Source organism: Apodemus sylvaticus, chromosome 6 (genome assembly GCF_947179515.1).
Source record: "Apodemus sylvaticus chromosome 6, mApoSyl1.1, whole genome shotgun sequence".
Lineage (NCBI taxonomy): Eukaryota > Metazoa > Chordata > Mammalia > Rodentia > Muridae > Apodemus > Apodemus sylvaticus.
Genome location: NC_067477.1, coordinates 93,360,069 through 93,378,650, shown reverse-complemented (window position 1 = coordinate 93,378,650; position 18,582 = coordinate 93,360,069).

Genomic DNA, 18,582 nt, shown 5'->3' with positions numbered 1-18,582 from the left:
GAAGTGGAAAACAGAGAGGAAGCAAAGAGGATGAGAAGGCGGGAATAGTGTGGAGGAAAGGAAAAGGAGGGAATAGACCACCTCAACTACCAGTTGGGAAATCGGCTTTTGATTATGTGTTTTGGCCAGCGTTTTCGAAATTTTAGAATTTTAATAGGTAGAAATCAGGCATCTTAGGGGCCTTATAAAATTACACATTCCCACTCTTCAAACTACTTCAGCAGCACTGGATATGCAGCTATTATAAAACCATCAATTCACCCTTACAAAGAGGCTGGCCACAGAGCGGCTGGAGGCTGCCGCAAGGTCAGCGGGGCTTCCTCCTGCCTCACTCTGAGACTGAAAATGGAAGGAGAGAAGCCACTTCATCCTAGCTGTGTCCCGCTGAAAGTCTGATTTAGATAGTCAGGGGGAAGTACATTTCAAGTTCAATGCTATTTAGTTTTCCAGCAGACAAACTCCGTCAAACATATTTGAAGGTTCAGCACCCACATTGAATTTCAGATGCCTCTGAAAAATAATGTGTGTGAAAAAGTAAATCTGTTTGCCGGTGATAAGATCCAGCTGGCGATTTGGTAAACAACATTTCAGGGGCAGGGCCCCTCCCACGCTAAACACAATGTTGTTCACCTCGTTATCTGGAATGTCTATAAGAAATCCCACTGTCAGTTTATAAATCTCTCAGCTAGCCCACTGAAATAATCAGAAAAGTTAAATGATCCTTTACTCTGTGGTGAAGAGGAAAACTCTTGGGTATAATGGGGCTCAGGCAGTGTTTCTCTCTTGAACTTAATTGTTTTCTTAATGTGCTTGGGAAGGTGAAAGAAAGGTCCTGCATGAAAGGCCTAATTTAAAGCCATAAAACAAAGAGAATTCACAATTTCTTCATAAAAACACGATTTTTCTAGTTTTTATTTGTATATATTATCTAATTGGTTTCATTAGGATATATTTGTATATTATATACCTACATGACCAGATAGAGTATATATACTTCTAGAGTATATATTAAGTTATTTATTATATATAATTATGTATATTGAGTATACTATATGTAATTATATTTAATATATGTATAGATCATTATATTTCATATATAAAATATATGTTACATATAATTCTATATATGTTATGTGTAATATATTAGGTCATAGTCAACTGACTACTCACTCTCATTTTTCTCTCCTACTTACGCTGTCTCCTTACTCTTTCCAACTAGTCCCAATGTCCCTCTTTTCTTGTCTTTAAGAAACAAACAACTGGAATTCAAGGCCCATACCTAAACATAATGAAATCAATGTACAGCAAATCAGTAGACAACATCAAACTAAATGGAAACTTGAAGCAATCCCAATAAAATCAGGGACTAGACAAGGCTGCCCTCTCTCTCCATATTTATTCAATATAGTACTTGAAGGTCTAATCAGAGGAATTAGACAACAAAAGGAGGTCAAAGGGATACAAATTGGAAAGGAAGAAGTCAAACTATCACTATTTGTAGATGATATGATACTATACATAAGTGACCTAAAAGAAACCCCACCAGAGAACTTCTATACCCAATAAACAACTTCAGCAAAGTGGCTGGATATAAAATTAACTCAAGCAAATCAGTAACCTTCCTATACTATAAACAGGCTGAGAAAGAAATTAGGGAAATGACACCCTTCACAACAGCCACAGACAATACAAAGTATCTTGTCTAACCAAACAAGTGAAAGATCTGTATGACAGGAACTTCAAGTCTTTGAAGAAAGAAATTGAAGAATAAGAAGATGGAAAAATCTTCCATGCTCTTGGATTGGCAGGATTAATATAGTAAAAATGGCCATCTTGTGAAAAACAATCTACAGATTCAATGCAATCCCCATCAAAATCCCAACTCAATTCTTCACAGAGTTAGAAAGAGCAATTCTCAAATTCATCTGGAATAACAAACAACCCAGGATAGCTAAAACTAACCTCAACAGTAAAAGAACTTCTGGGGGAATCAGTATCCCCAACCTCAAGCAGTACTACAGAGCAATTGTGTTAAAAACTGCATGGTATTGGTACAGTGACAGGCAAGTAGATCAATAGAATAGAATTGAAGACCCAGAAATGAACCCACAGAATTATGGTCACTTGATCTTTGATAAAGGAGCTACAACCATCCAGTGGAAAAAGGATAGCCTTTTCAACAAATGGTGCTGGTTCAACTGGAGGTCAGCATACAAAAGAATGCAAATTGATCCATTCTTATCTCCTTGTACTAAGCTCAAGTCCAAGTGGATCAAGGACCTCCACATAAAACCAGACACATTGAAACTAATAGAAAAAGAAACTGGGGAAGACCCTTGAGGACATGGGCACAGGGGAAAAGTTCCTGAACAGAACACCAATAGCTTATGCTCTAAGATCAAGAACTGAAAAATGGGACCTCATGAAACTACAAAGTTTCTGTAAGGCAAAGGACATTATCAAAAGGACAAAACAGCAACCAACAAATTGGGAAAATATCTTTAACAACACTGCATCAGACAGAGGGCTTATATTCAAGATATACAAAGAACTCAAGAAGGTAGACTCCAGAGAGCCAAATATCCCCCTTAAAAATGGGGTACAGAGCTAAACAAAGAATTTTCACCTGAGGAATATCGTGAATGGCTGAGAAGCACCTAAAGAAATGTTCAACATCCTTAGTTATCAGGGAAATGCAAATCAAAACAACCCTGAGATTTCATCTCACACCAGTCAGAATGGCTAAGATCAAAAACTCAGGAGAAAACAGGTGCTGGTGAGGATGTGGAGAAAGAGGAACACTCCTCCACTGCTGGTGGGGTTGCAAGCTGATACTACCACTTTGGAAATCAGTCTGGTGGTTCCTCAGAAAACTGGGAATGATACTTCTGGAGGACCCCACTATACCACTCCTGGGAATATACCCAAAGCTGAAAAGAACCCAAATGTCCCTCAACGAAGGAATGGATACAGAAAATGTGGTATATATACACAATGGAGTACTATTCAGCCATTAGAAACAATGAATTCATGAAATTCTTAGACAAATGGATGGAGCTGGAGAACATCATACTAAGTGAGGTAACCCAGTCTCAAAAGAACACTCATGGTATGCACTCACTGATAAATGGATATTAGCCTAGAAGCTTGGAATACCCAAGACACAATTCACATATCAAATGATGTCCAAGAAGAAGGAAGGAGTGGCCCCTGCTCCTGGAAAGACTCAGTGCAGCAGTATAGGGGAATACCAGGACAGGGAAGTGGGAAGGGGTGGATTGGGGAACAGGGGGAGAGAAGAGGGCTTATGGGACTTTCAGGGAGGGGGATCCAGGAAAGGGAAAATCACTTAAAATGTAAATAAAGAATATATTGAATAAAAAAAGAAACAAACAACTGATTTTTTAATTTTTTTACCTTTTTTTTCTATTTGATATTTTATGTATTTACATTTCAAATGTTACCCCCTTTCCCATCCCCCATCCCCCTGCTTCTATGAGGATGTTCCCCCTCCCACCCACCCACTCTGACCTCCTTGACCTGGCATTCTCCTACACTGGGGAATCATTGATGGAGATGATCATGAGAAGACAGGACAGGGATGGTCTTGCCATAGATGAGGAGCACCCAGCTGAGGTGTAGGCTCTGAAGGTGATAGAAACACTCTCAAGACCTCACTTCAGAAGAGGTAAATTTGTCCCTTCAATGTCACTGAGAAGGATGCTCTTCCTGGCACCAAAGCCTTGCAGAGTCTAACTTCCTGAAGAATGAAGAATAAATTCTTCCCCTGCTTTAGCAGTAAGGCCATCTCCATATTTTTGTGTCTCCTGATTCAGCAGCTGTGCCTGGGATACCATATTGAATCTATGACTTCAAATATTTGGCACAATGGAGCTTTAGTTCTAGATCAGTTTTCTGGACTCTGCTTGGTGCAATATCCTCTTTTCCTTCCTATACTATTTCATGACCACACCAATCTTTCCAGTAAATCCTGATGTTGGGAGAGAAAACAATTGTCCATCCCTTCTGTGAGAACTTTCCTATTCTTTGTCTTTTATCCCCAAAACTTTAATTTAATATGACTCTTATCATCATACTGAACAGCAGTGTCACCTACTGTTTAAGGAAACTTTCATTCATATGATAGTGTTTCCTTTAATCTGCAAAAATATTGTATCTATCCATTTTGAGGATCTTCTTAACAGTTATAATTCCCAGAAGAATTGGTTGAGAATTGGTTGCTAGTTTAGTTAAAATTTAAGACAATTTAACAATGAAGCCTTTTGACCCAGAATTCTAACTCCCCAGGAAACTACAATAATAGCTTCAGTATGTTGAAGAGGCATAGACATATTAAGGTTTTCCATTTCTTTCTAGATACTTTTACTGCATGGGCATATCTAAGAATTTTTTCATTACAATTAGATTCTCAAACATATGGGCAAAAATTTACTTTTTTCTATTAGTTTACTATTTTGAACTCCACAGCTTTTTCCCCACTGTAACAAATAACCAAGAAAGCAGATTAAAGGGTAGGAAATGTATAATGGTCATTTTTCAGAATTTCAGTTTATGGTTGTCTGGTTTTATTGTTTCAGGGTTATGGTGAGGCAGGGCATCAATGCAGAGGTTTTGAAAGTGCAGAAACTCAGAGCAATGGGTAACAGAAAGAGGGAGAGGGAGAAAGAAGAGAGAGTAAGAGGGGGAGAGAAAGGGAAAGAGACCGACAGACAGAGACAAAGAGAGCAAGAGAGAGGAGAGAGAGAGAGAGAATGCTTGTTTCAGGGCTCTTTTTCACTTTTACCCCACTGGGTCCCAGTCTATGAGCAGATATTTATCACATTCATATCAGTTTCTACTTCTGTGTAAATGTTCTCAAACATATCCATAAACATGGATCAACCATCAGAGTCACATCTTTATGTTTCTAATTTGGTAAGTGAAGACCATTTTTTAAAAAGTGAGCATCTTCTGACTTAGTCAGGAAGCACCCAGAGCATCCTGAAGGCAAGAATGGGTTGAATAAATGTGCACAGATTAATACATGAAGACCATGGCCATACAGCCAGAGAAAATGGAATAAAGACTGTCTCCTAGCCAACTTGACATAAAGCCCCATACTATAGATTACTATATACTATATACTACTATATATTATATGCAACTATATACTGTAGATATACTGTCCTAAGTTCCTGCTATTCAAAAAACTTGTCTGAACTTTTACATCATAATGAGACAATTGAAAAACAAGAGAAATATATCTCAAACAGTGTTGTTAAGATCAGCATGGATACAAGCATGAGGCAGACTTTATAATCACCAGACAGGGTATTTAGAATTGTTATGAACGATATGTTAGGGCAAGCAATACTCAGAACATAGACAAGTGATAAATATGGAACCTCTGTGAAGGAATCAGTGTAAATGTTAGAACTCAATGCTAGAAAATGTTAGACACTCCAGCCCTGCTGGCAAAGCCTCTCCTGGGGACATCAGCAGAGTGGGTCCAGCCAGGAGAAGAACTGGAGCTCCAGGGTAGAAGAATTGGATCTTACAAGCTAGAATGCAAACACATAAGAGGCCTGAAAGTTTCTAATAACAGGGAACTATGAACTGCATTTGGTAGAATGGCCATTTTTACAATATTAACTCTACCAATCCCTGAGCAATGAGAGCTCTGTCAATTTTTAGATATCTACAAATTTTTCATTGTCTTAAAGTTTTCATTGTACAAGTCTTTTACTTCCTTGATTAGATTTATACCAAGATATCTTTGTATCTATTGAGAATTTGCTGTTATTTTCTGATTATTTCGAAGCATGCTTGTTGTTTGTATGTAGGAAGGCTACTAATTTTTGTGTGTTTGATTTACATCATCCTTGTGTGACTTGCTTTTTTGCCAACTTCACACAAGTTAGAATTATCTGGGGGAGGAACCTCAACTGAGAAATTAGCTCCATCCAGATTGTATATCGGGAATTTTCTTGATTGGTGATTAATGGGAGTAGGCCTACCCTATGGGTATAGGGCAGGCCAACCCTGGACATAGGGTCCTAAGTTTTTTTGGAAAAGCAGCCTAAGCAACCAGAAAGAGTAGCCCAGTAAGCAGCACTACTCCATGGTCTCTGTATCAGCTCTACATCCAGGGTTCTGCCTTGAGTTCCTGCCCTGACTTCCTGCTGTAAGATTAAATAAGCCCTTTCTTCCCTGAGATGCTTTTGGACATGGTGCTTTATCACAGCAAAAGAAACTCTAACTATGCATTGCTAGCTTGCTGAATGTGTTTATCAGCTATAGAATATTTCTAATGTAGTCATTGAGCTCTTTTGTTTATAGGACCATATCATCCTCAAATAAGGATACTTGACTCCTTCTTATTTGTATCAGCTTTATCACCCTATTTCATCTCATTGCCCATCTAAGATTTCAATTACTATCTGAACAGGAAGCAGGAGAGTGTACATCCTTGTCTTGTTCCTGATTTTAATGAAAATGCTTGAAGATTTCTTTTCCATTTAGCAAGATGTGGGCTGCAGGCTTACTATATGTTGTCCTTATTGTGCTAAGATACATCCCATGTATTTCTAGTTTCTCATGGACTATTATCATTAACGGATGTTGGCTTGAGTAATAGAACATGGTGAAATCAAGCTGGTACTTATATGGAAACTTCATTCCTACTGGCTGGCTTCCTCAGTACTGAAAAGTGCTATGTCCCTCTGCAGTACCAAAGAGGAGTAATGCTGGTAGCAATCAGTGGTACCCAGCTGTGAATCCTGTGACTTACAATAATGACCAACTTTGCAATACACCCCCACTGGCACAGTAGTGACACCTATGTCTTAGTAACCAACCAATTTCCGGTGAGATTTACAATTTCCTCCACAAGTTGAAACCCATACTTGGCATCACTGTCTAATAAAAATACTTAGTCCTAGGGGAAAGCCTAGTACTCTGCTAAATAGGCATAGCGTTAAACTAACTTCTAATGACTTCATAGTATACCCATAGATTAGTGCACCTCTCCGTCCTCATCAGAGCAGCCATTGGGGTTTGTTTATTCGTTTTACTTTATTTTTACAGCAGATGACAATTAACAAAAAGATCCACAACTAGCTACTGTATAAAGAAAAAGAGACTGTAGAGTGCTTCTTCCTAAATGGGACGTCTATAGCATAATGTCTATAGCCTTCCTCCTAAGGCTCAGGGATCATTGAGAAGCGGGGGACAGAAAGATTATGATAGCCAAAGGTGGTACTTGACTAAAAAGAAGCAGTGTTGCCTGCACACAGCAGGGTAAGTACACACTACCTAATTACAGCAGGGTAATTACACACAAGAATTCATAGCTGTTGTGTCATTATGCAGAAGAACTGCACAAGTTCAAGACAGACAAAATCCCAGCATGTAGAGGAGAGGTGGGCACAAAGTCTCAGCCCTAGTGGAGTCAGTTTTCTTTAGTGGTAAGGCTCCTGGTTAGTCAACCAAGTTCCACTGGAAGTTCATACATCTAAGAGTATATGGGTACCACAAGCAATACTTAATAGGTTCATATATGTATATGTATATATATGAGAGCACAAAGTTGGGCAGATAGTGACAGAGGTGGATCTTGGAAAAGATTAGAAATGGGAGTGACTATGATCAAAATACACTGTATAAAATTCTCAAATAACTAATAAAATAAGAGAAAAACAACAACAAAAATCCAAGAACTATGTGAACATCACTTAAAGTGTACTTGAAGGTGCTGGCAATAAAGTTCAATAATAGAATATCTGTCTATCATGCTCAAAATCCTGAGTTTTATTCCCAGCATGCAACATGCATAGACAAACACACACACATACACACATACACACACACACACACACAAACACGCATACACACACACAGAGAGACAAACATACACATATATGGCATATCCATCAAAAAAGGAGAAAATGCACTATGCTGCTAGTGATGAGAAGAAAGTTTCAGTATTGACAAAACAAATATCACCACAAAAAGACTGTGCTAGAAATTGAGGCATTGCATTCAAGCTGAGACTCTAGTCAGTGGTAATATATGCATGAGCCCCTGGGCTCAATCCTGAAATTGCCTAAAAATGAAAACAAAAACAAACAAACACACAAAAAACCAACGAAACAAAAAAACCTTTTCTGAGGAGTTACATAGTGATATATAATCACTTCCCAAAGAAAACACACTATTTATAGGCTTAGACTTTTCAAAACCTGCTTTATTTAGAGTTCTTAAGTGTTTCAATCTTCCTTCTTTCCCATAGACCAGAAGAAGTAGGGGGAAAAAGAATATTAATAGGAAAAGGGAGTTGTGGACCTGTTTAGAAATAGTTCACTGGATGTGATTCCACTCTTTGTTGTCAGGATACCAGCAGTACAGATCAATAGCAAACACCAAACATGTCTGGTAGCAGTGGTGTGATCCAACGAAGAACAGAGTCGCATTGCATGGCCTATCCTGGCAATGCAAGAGCATCCTCTCACTGTCCATGGGGTTCTTTGTATATTCTTTCTAAACATCATGTGCCCTGTCAACTATCTGTTTTCAGCAAAGTATCACAGGCTCTCTCACAAGACAGCTTTCAGGAGATCATCATGTGATACAACTGAGTTGTTAAAAAAACACAGAAATTTCCATTTAATAGCGCCCTTTCTGTCTTAAAAAAAAAAAAAACTTGTCTTTTTCTCCAACAGTAACAATCTACATACAGAAATGGTTATGAGAACCATAAAACTAGAACTTTACACCACATTTTAAATAAGCTGCTTGTGTACAATATATCAAACAATAGTCAAAACAAACTTAAATTTCTATCATTAAACAATAACCAAACAAAACAACCTGAAATTTCTGTCAAGATATAGTAAACAATCAATATATAATTAAACAAAATTACCTTAAATTTCTACCAATATATATTAGTCTATGCCAAACTGAAATATTTAAGACACATTTTTGCTGAAGCACACACATTGGAGGACATTTTGCTGAGAACAGACATGTAGTGTTTTTCTGGAAGCTTCCTGGAAAGGGATGCGGGCACGTGATGTTTTGTTAAAGAGGATTCTTGAGACCTCACATGATATTTGGAAAGGATATAAGTACAACCTAACAGACAGTGGACCAATGCTGTGGCACTGAATCACCTTACCACTCTTTGCTGGTCTTCCTTGGTCTTTGCTGATGCTGGCCGGAACTGTGGCATTGGGTTGCCTTGCTTTCTTCACCCACATAGAGAGAAACACAACAAAGAACTTCTCATGATATTCAGGTGGTTACTTGCCACTTCCACAGACTCCAGACAATTGGCAGAGCCTTGTGGTTTCTTCTGGATTGATGATTCCTGAATGGTGTTTGTGAGTAGGTCAAGCTATCACTGCTGATTCTTGTGAGCTAAATGGCTGATATCCTGACAACAAAGATTGGAATATCCCCAGAGAACTATTTCTACACAGATCCACACACTCCTTTGCCCTATTAAGCTTCCCACTAACTCTGGTAGGTGGTGAGCTTACAGGGAGTTAAAGTGCTTAAGGACTGTTAGTAAAGTGGGTTTTGAAAAATATAAGCCTACAGACATGAGTCCAGCCCACACCTGAATTTAGGAAGCCAACTATCCCTGGCGGCTCTACCCTATAACCCCTAAAATATGCAGGGACATGGAGCATTTCTGCCCTCAGAGGCAACCAGACAGGGAAAATAAAATTCCAGTGATGGCTTCAACACTCTACTTGGTGAAAATATGAGAGATTTTTCAAGAAGAAAAGCTGGGAATCATTTTGAAAGCTTGAGCCTAGCAGGAGGGAAGATCTGATACAAAAGACCTATCAATATTCCGCATTAACCTGCTCTTTCATTCCAGAGTGTATTTCATAAATCTGGGTCCTATTCATACCCATAATAAAAAAATAAATATATAAGTAATAAATTTATATAAATAATTTTAATACTATTATGAAATAAGACATAAGGGTGTATTGAAAGAAAAGAAATGTGGATGGTCCCATAAAATAAATGGAGGTTGTTTCAGAGAATGCAATCTTTCATGAAATAGAAAGGGGAAATCTCACCCTCAGGATGGCAACAGAAGCCTGTGATTTAAAGCTCTTGTCACAGGTAAAGCTGCCATGAAGCATGCAATGCACTCTTTTTATAAACACTCTCCATGCTCGTGTGAAGATCTTATGAAGATGGGTTAAAGTTAGAGAATGATGAAATTGAGCTTCCTGAAAATTGAGAGGAAAAGTGAAAGGAAAATAAGCCCTCCACGTAATACAATATGAGCCATCTCAAAATCACAAGAAAAATTCTGACTCTCACCTGCTACTCTTCTGCTGAAGGTTTTCATGGACCTGCTTATGAGATATGGAATGCACAATATGCCCAAGTCTGCCATGAAGACGAAAGACAAAGTAGTTTTGAATAATTTATGCATAAGCATGTAAATGTATATGGGGTCTGTTACATCTTTTGGGAAAGTCCTATTCTGTTTATTTTAATTTGAAAAAATGCATGTCTATGTATGTCTATGTTTGAGCTAGTTTGGGTTCATATGCACCAAGTGAGTGCAGGAGCCCATGGAGACTGGAAGAGGGAGGGCACTGGCTGCCCTAGAACTGGGTCATAGGAGGTTGTATGTCCCCATATAGGTGGAACTATATGGATGGAAAGTAAACTTGAGCCTCCCTAAGAGCAGTAAGCACTCTGAGGCACAGACCTATATGTGAAGCCCTACTTTTTGAAACCTTTTGTTGATGGTGAGGATTGAGGGCAGGAGTCTCCACTATACTGAGCACATGCTTCCATTCTAAGCTGCATCTAGAAGTTGTCATAACCCCTGAAGAGATGATGCTTATAAAAGTCTAAAACAGTCCTAGAATTAGTGTCTTTTCTACCTTTATCTTCACACTAACATATTGGTTAATTCAAGAATGGAGAGTGTACTGACTGATTAAAACATTAATGTGTATGCCTTTGAACAGTGCTTCCTATCTAGAGCCCAGCTTAACCACAGAGAGGCATTATCAACACAGGAGTAGTATTTAGCAGAAAAAAAAGTAGAGAGACTCTTGGGTTTTCTTAGAATAACAGAACTTATAGAATGATGTAAGATATATTCTATGAGAATTCACTTATAGAATGATATATATGATTTATTAGAATGACTTATAGGATGTGGTCCAGCTAATCCAACAATAGTTGACTATGACTGAATAGCCAGGAATCCAATAGTGGTTATGTCCACAAGGCTTGTATGTCTCAGCTAGTCTTCAGTGTATGCCAGAAACTGGAAGAATCGGACTCTAATGCCAGTGAAGGAATTGATTTGCTAGTGAGATAAGAAAATGATGGCAAAGAGCAAAAGCTTTCTTCTTGAATGCCCTTACATAAGATTCCAACAGAAGGCATTGCCCAGATTAAAGGTGTGACTTCCCACCTCAGATACCTGGATTGGAAGTTAACCTTCCCACTTCAAATTAAGCAAAAATCTCTCAGAGGTATGATCCTTTGGATTTTAGCTAATTCCAAATGTAGGCAAGCTGTTAACCAAGAATAGCCATCATAGATACCTCATTTATAGTTCTTTCCTATTTATTGATGAAATGGTCTCCGGGGATGGTGAATTACACATTGTAGATGCATATAAATATAAATATGCATACAAATATATGTTGCATATTGTTTCAAATTCCAGACATTCTAGATGCTATTGTAAGATAGACAAGGAAATGCTAGGAGTACCTTCTCAGAGCTTTTAATATACTATAGTACTCGGTTACGTAGTAAATAGAAATTGCCAAATTAGATTAACAAAAATTCTTTCTATTTTCTAAATCCTGATCTGATTTGTTGAGAGGAGCATAAATTGGGTGACCATGTAAATAGAAATTGCCAAATTAGATTAACAAAAATTCTTTCTATTTTCTAAATCCTGATCTGATTTGTTGAGAGGAGCATAAATTGGGTGACCATAATGATAACTGGGTGTTCCTAAGGGCTTTTGTTTTGTAAGAATTCTTTAGACATCCTAAGGGCTGATGAGATTGCTCAGTGTATATTAGCATTTGGTGCATAAGGCTAATGACTTATGTTTAGTTACTAAAAGATTAGCAACCATCTATAATCTTACTGAATCTATGGAGAATGAGAGATTGAGACCAGAGAATCTCCAGAATCTCAGGGTCCAGCTATCCTAGTTTACACATTACTTTTAGAGTTCTTAGTGTTATAACACGGTGACATAGAAGGATGGGTTATGATTCAGCAGGACAGTTCCTTTTGATAGTCACAAATCCAGTGTCTATTGCTTCTCCAGCAACAAATGAGTCCTTTTTCAAAGACTTCAGGGGCAAAAGTCACAGATATTAAAAGGTGGTCCTGAGCAGTGAGTAAGTACTACCATTCCACCAACTATTGATTTGTTGCCTCTACTCAAGTCTCACTGTATTATACTGACAGTTCTATGAGCCAATAAAGTTGTAACTGCTTTTATCTTACTGTCTTTATTACATGAAAGAAGAAGGAACCCTTTCTAACAATGTAGGGATTGGGGATGTGTGGCCTATTATGGCATGTTTAAACGTCCTGGTGACATTTGAAATATAAACCAAATAGGAAGAGCCACATAAAATCATTTCCAGATGCACATCATCCTGAAATTTGCCATCCATGTACCTTTCTCAGGAACTTCCTAGAAGAATTAATTGATGAAAGTCAAGAGTAAATCCAGGGAAGGGTCCAACCAGAGAAATACAGGAGTCCCAGGAGATGATAAATGATGTCCTCAAAATGGCAGTCAAATGTTTGTCAGCCATGTGGTCAGTCCAATCACAGAAAGACAAAAATTCAAAAGGCTCATGTAAGAGCAAAACAAGTGGGTGGCATTGGGCATGCCACAGCCTGCTCAGCTGCTGGGGAACCCTTTCTATGTAGTTCTTGGGCATCATGACCTGATCATGTACCCATAGTATCAGAGGAAGCACATAATTTATCATCCAGATCCAGGGCAGTTGTCAGGTTGCATGACAGTTGAGATGTATTATGAGTTAAAAGCTATTCTGGGTCACAAAACAAGACCCTGTTTCACAAATTCAAAGAACAAGAAAAATGAGAAAGAAAGGGAAAGAAACATAGTGTCCTGGACTTGGGGTATTTTTAAACTATCTTTAAATTCACACTTTGCTTGGAGGTCACTGAGTAGCATATGAGAAAAGCTTGCTTCTCTCTGTAATCAGGAGCTCACATTAAAGCAGAGTTCCTCTTTCCTCTGAATGTCACTAAGCAGTGATCAGTCCCATCTTTAGTGATTTAAAAATGCCCAGGGGATTTGTGTGTCATTCTTATGATATGCTCTAAAACTGGTATCAATTCACTGGACTCAAGTTTCAAACTTTCGCATTTTGGAGAGAAGTGGGCACCAACAGGAAGGACTGATTTTTATCACCTCTCTTATTTGGCATGGTAGATTAGGTGATCCACTTCTTCCCACCTTTGACCTGGGATTTCTTCATCTGATCAGTTTTACTGCCTTCATATTAACAAGCCATAGAGGAAATATATAGCCTTAGCATTCTTCAAGTTTTCTCCATGGTTACATCTGGGTTTCATGGTTGCAGTTCAGGCAGGACATAGAAAAGCCACATCTTTATCCTTGTGCTGGTTCATTTTTTGTCAAGTTTTTGTCACTTTTAAGACAAAGTGGATCACTTTGAAAGAGAGAACCTTGATTGAAGATATACCTCCACCAGCTTGGTCTGTAAGCATATCCATGGGTGAGGATTTATATGGGAGGACCCAGCTCACTTGGAGTTGTGCCATCTGTGTGCTATAAGAAGTGAGAAATCAAATTGAGCGAGCTGTGGGAAGCAAGCCAAGGGGCAGAACTCCTTCAGGGTTTTGCTTCAGGTTCTTGTCTAGAGTTCCTACCTTGGCTTTTGTCAGTGATGATCTTTAGAGTGTAAGATAAAGCAACTCCCATCAAGCTTTTGGTCATCAAGTTTACCACTCAACTAGTTCTTGCTAGTTACCTCCACCCAGTGGTTTCTCCAGTATCCTCCAAAGTGCCCAGTCCATGTTCTTGCCTTCTTTCCTCTATCTTACTTACTCTACTTTCCATTCTTCTTAACAAATCTCTCCAAAGTATTAGTTTCTTTAAAAAAAAAATATTGCACTTCTTATTATTGTTGTAGAAGGTGCACACACTAAGGCATGAATGTAAGATCAGAGGTCACTATTTTCAAATAGATCTCTCCTTATACCTTCATGTCAGTCCCAAGGATCAAACTCTAGTTGAAATGCTTCTGTGGCTAGTACCTTTACCTTCAGAATGTTTTCACCAGTCTTTTTCTTACAGACCAGAGAATAACTCTGTTCAGTCTTCTGAGTGTCAAGTAGTGAACATATATGTCAATAAAATTTCAGTAGGAAGGAATTTATGACAAAAGAGAGACTTCACTTCAAAAGTATTTCCCATATTGTGGAGATATGGCCTTTGGTACAGAAGGAACGAACATGCCTAGTGGGAGGAAGCACTTATACAGAGTTCCTTCCCATGTTTCCATTATGCGTTTTGCAGAGGGATAGCAGCCTGCGGAAGGCACATTGACTTCTTCAGGTGAGATTTGTATCTGACTGAAGGTGGTAAATGGGACTCCTACAGGATGTTCCTCTTGTAGCTGGAACAGAGTGGTATGGGACTTCACTGCAGAGGGGTCTGGGACCCTTCTTGAAAGATAATGTTTATTAGGGCTTAGTCTAGAACTCAATAAATAAATGTGACATGCTATTAATATTGTTAACGGTTATCCAAACTTGAACAAGGGAAAATTGCTCACAAGTTAATCTTAGCAGCCACAAAAATAAAATCCAAAATTATGTGATGACAGATACCATAAGTCTGTCTCACCACATGAAGCCCAAATGACTTCATGGTTGGCTTGCTGCCTCTTCAATCTGAGTTTGCCTGTAGCTCCAGGAATCTGTATGGAGTGTGTGGATGTACAAATTCCATTTCTGTTATGTAAGAAGAGAAAAGATAAGAGCCTGACCCAAGTGTGTCTCCCTGCTGTAGGACAAATGTCCATTTTCTTTCTGAAGAGTTAAGTAGTCACCTATATTCTCTAACATACTGGGAACCATTTCAGGTAGAATTTACATCTTCCTCTTATGACTTCTTCAAAACATGTAAAAAAGAAACCTGAACTATGTGTGTTAGAAAGCAAATGAAGACAGCAAAGCAAACACACTCACATCTTCAGTGAAAAGGTTTACTGCTAGGCAACCCGTGGATCTAGCCCAGGATAGAAGATCTCTGTAAATAACTGGTTGATTAATTAACATAGGATGTGAAGATTACATAGCACAGTATGAACCACACAGTCATGTGAATCAAGTGAGAATTGATTCTAAAATAATGCTCTACTCCTTTAAATCTCTTCCAAGTATAATCTGCAATATTTTGTGATAATCAGAGAAGCAGATGAACCACTGTAATGTAGTTCATAAAATAATGTTATTCATCAAACAAAAGAAACAATGTTTTGCTATTTTGTTTTCATAGCATCCGCCTTATGTCAAAATAAATAAATTAATTTAATTTAATTAAATAAAGAGCTAGAATAGGAAGTGCAGGTCTCATGAGTTGAAAGGAGATAAACAAAAGGTATCCTGGGATAGTTAGGATAAATACCTTATTGTTGTAAAATATAGAAATAGTTGCTGCTGTTAAGCAAAGACCATGACTCTGTAGAGCAATGCAAGACATTAAAGGCCTTTTTGTCAAATCTCTCAAGCACTCTCCCAGAGAGCCTATCAGTGTAGCTTACACAGAATTAGACCAAGGAACTGTAGGGTGTGCAGGCTAGTCCTTGTTCTAAATGACTACAAACTATGTGAAGCAGTGGTTATCAGCCTGTGTATTACCCTGAATAGCTTTATTCTACAAGCATCATGTGGCTTCATATTGAATGCAGAAGCAGGATAATGTGTCTCGTTGTGCACATGGATGCTACCACTTGTCCAGCACCAGTCATGAGGCAAAGACTGATAATGTATCCTTTTAAGTATGTAGTCTAATGAATGTATCAAATTCCATTGGAAACATATGATCACCTGGGTATATTAAAACAGTATGGGGGGGGGGGGATGAGACTTAGTGAACACTTTAGAATAACAAACATCCTCACTTACACTCCTGAAAAGGGGTATATAGCATGGCAATGGTTATGGCCCAACATTTCATCACGAAGAAAGCTGGAAAAAAAAAAAAAAAAACGAAACGAAAGAGAAAGAAAGGATGTCCCTGACTCTCCCACTGACTGAAAGTCAAAGATACTTCATATCAACAAGGACAAAATTGCCAGCAAAGATGTGTAATACCTCAGACGATGATGCTAAAACCAACAAAGGAGCCATGCTTGCTGTATCCAGTATGCTCTGCATTGCCTTCAGGTTTACCCATCAGTCCTCCCTTCTCACACATAAACCTAAACCCCACCCCATCAATTTGCCTCACAGTTCTATTTACAAAGGAAAATTCTTTTAGATGAGGTAAATAAGTAAATCAAGTTTTAAAATTTATATTTAACTTTTAAATGTCATTCCTTGCTCAGTCTCTTGACCTTGTTCTAAATTACACCATTTGAGCAACGTAACTTGGGGAGCTACAACATCATAAATGTAGCTATTGTAAAGACGCCAAGGTGTGTCTCTATTAAGAGGCCAATGTTCATTTCTTGAGATTATGTACTGTCCTTTTCCTAAAAACTTAAGCTGACTAAATTTACCTCACTCTTGCTGGTCCTGAACCGTTCTCTGGCACAGGACCCTGGCCTGCCTGAGTGTAGGTCTGTAAAAGCAAATGACCCCTGCTGCTGTGAACAGCATGAGTCTTCCCACCACTGCTGGCATTTTAAGGACTTGTCCAGTGTCTGCAAACAAAGGATCAAAATCTCAGATGAAACCAGCCCTGCGACATACTAGTTGAGAAGTTCCAAATTCCAGAACTGTGAGAAAGTAAATTTCTGAAGTTTCATCCACTGAACCCATGGCACCTCGTTGTGAAAGCAGTCACTGTAGTGCAGAAAGGTACCCAGGACATCAGAGCCAAGTCTCAGGCAGGCCATAGACTGACTGTAACATCTCCATGTATATGAGCCTAATGACATCAAGAGCTGATATATGCACCAATGAAAAGTGTACTACCCATAGGCTCAGTTCTGCCAATTATGTTTCTATAGGCACATAGATTTCTGAATACCCCTTTTTTTCTCAGAAAAACTGCCCTATCATTCAGTGAATTCCAAACACAAATCTGCATGTTAAAAACTCAGGGACAATCATCTGCTGATTTTATTCACAAGTTAGTAGCTTAGATACCTGCGCCATCCATTCTTGGGCTTTGTCTCTTTCTGTGCCCCATGGAAATTGCAGTTACGTCATAGGGAACAGGATGCAAAAAGACATTCTAGGGCCATTAATCTGGTAAGAATGAGTCCTGATTGCTTGAAGTGAGGAGGAAATTTTGTTGCCACTTAACAAACGTCTCTAAAATTATATTTCAGTTATATAGCATTTCTTAAAAATCAGCAAGATGACAAACTAATCACTAACAAAGTCCAGGAAGCTCTCAAGTCATCCCCAACTATCCCTTAACTGCTCAAGACAATAACAAGCAGTTGGCATAAGGCATTCAAAACACTGAAGGTCAGAGGGAGCAGGGGGATTTGCAGTTACAGAGGAACAAGTGGTCAGGAGAGAAACACCCCACCCTACACTAGGCAGATGGAGAGCAGATGGAGAGAGAACTCTTTACCATACTCTTAGTGACACTATATTACATGGAACTGTGGTCATTGAGCTATGCCTTGCCTTGGGTGGCTTCATACTAAAACCCAAAGTTAGTTCCATTTGAGGTGTAATGCTAAATCAGGATGACTACATCTTGTTTATACACATAAGAGACCAACACCTTTCTAGCCCCAACCATAAGGCAATGACTGATAAACAACTTATTCATGCAAGCAAAATTCCATTTATGAGCTTATTGAAATGTATGGACATTTCTGGAAAAAGAAAGACCACAAAACAACTCTTTCCCTAACTCCACCCTGGACCAAAGTGTCCTCACAGACAGAAGACAGTATCTGTGAGACAGGAACCAAAGGCTGAACCACGTGCTACCAAACCCCAGCACTGGGAAGAATGCATATCTGTGGTAATATATGATAGCAGCCCAATCCAATTTCACAACAGGTAAAAAGAAACCAGTAGGTGTTGTGCGAGAAGATGGAGATAAGGTAGATGGAGACCTATACCGACGTGATTAGAAACAGGCAACCACACACGTACCTAGGCTTTTTACAAACCAAGGAGTTTTCAGTGATGTTTGGGATCTGAAATGACCACTGAAGTGCATCAGCAAAATACTAAAGGTTTGATATTCAGCCTCTGGAACTACTGAACGTGGGGCGACTTTTAGGGTCTGATAGAAGGAAGTTAGCTTATGGGGAGCATGCTGTTGAAGGAAATAGTTCCGACTCAGCCTTCTCTTTGTGC